The sequence below is a fragment of the Pinus tabuliformis genome, chromosome Q (genome assembly GCF_031772625.1).
Source record: "Pinus tabuliformis cultivar Carrire ecotype Pingquan chromosome Q, CPIR1, whole genome shotgun sequence".
Lineage (NCBI taxonomy): Eukaryota > Viridiplantae > Streptophyta > Pinopsida > Pinales > Pinaceae > Pinus > Pinus tabuliformis.
In genome coordinates this window covers 846,610,976-846,612,041 of record NC_142296.1, presented here as the reverse complement: position 1 = coordinate 846,612,041, position 1,066 = coordinate 846,610,976, and positions in this window count along the sequence as shown.

Sequence of the window (1,066 nt, the reverse complement as noted above, 5' to 3'; positions counted from 1 at the left end):
TATTTGATGTATGGATCCTAGTTTGAAAATGCATGAAATGAGGTCCATGAGAGCTTGAAAGTTGGAGCCTTAAGTGGGAAAGATGCGACTTTCCGGAAAGTAGTGGTTTGTTGATTCAGGGTTAATCCATGTGGATATTGGTGGCCACCCACCTATTACACCTAGACCTCTAGTTGGTTTCATCTGTTTCCTTGTTTATTTCATCATTTACTATTTTTATCATTTTTCGGGTCTTGAACTTCTGGAGCATTTTTGACCCCTTAAACAACATTTTTTTGAGGTACATAGCAAGCCTAAACTCACGGGAAAGGGCCTACCACAAATCCTATAGTACTTGGAGAGACCTTTCCAACAAGGTATCATACATACCAAACGAAGATAAAATGACCAAGTTACAACCCCAAGAAGTCAGCTAGCCAACTAACCCCAACGGGGCCCAAAGTGATTTATCACTACTTAAGGATGCATTTTCAGAGTGTTTCACTATGATGGATGGAGATTGGGCTGGAGGAGATGGATTAGGATTTACCTTGGTTTATACCAGGTTTCAAGGTGGTGCTCCAAGTGTTTATGCACTCAATGTATGGTGCCTATGTCTTTTTGTGGAGATTTTGTTTGGAATCGATGCACAATCTTACTTACTAGCACCTACTCTTGGTTTCACATTCCTTACAGAGGAGGGAGATGGAAGGAGGGCTCATTTGACTTCTAGTGAGGCAAGCTCCTAACTGACCCTATATATAGTAGGACAGTGGTAGTCTATATCTAAGTATGTCAATGTCGATATCTAAGTAGGTCAGTCCCTATATATAAGTAGGTCAGTGTAAGGATTTGAATGGAAGGTAAGGTCATGAAAGGTCTTAGTTTCCCTTGAGTTGTGGCATAGGTATCGATAAGGGAGAACACTTAAGGGATTCGATCCAACCATAGAGTAGAGTTCCCTACGGCTACCTTTTTAAGAGAAAGGGAAACCTATAAATGTGTGGACTCGAACTGTGAACCTCAACTAGTAAGGTCGAGTGTAACCGATCATCACTCCCTTTTTTATAGTGGTTCAACTAGGTTA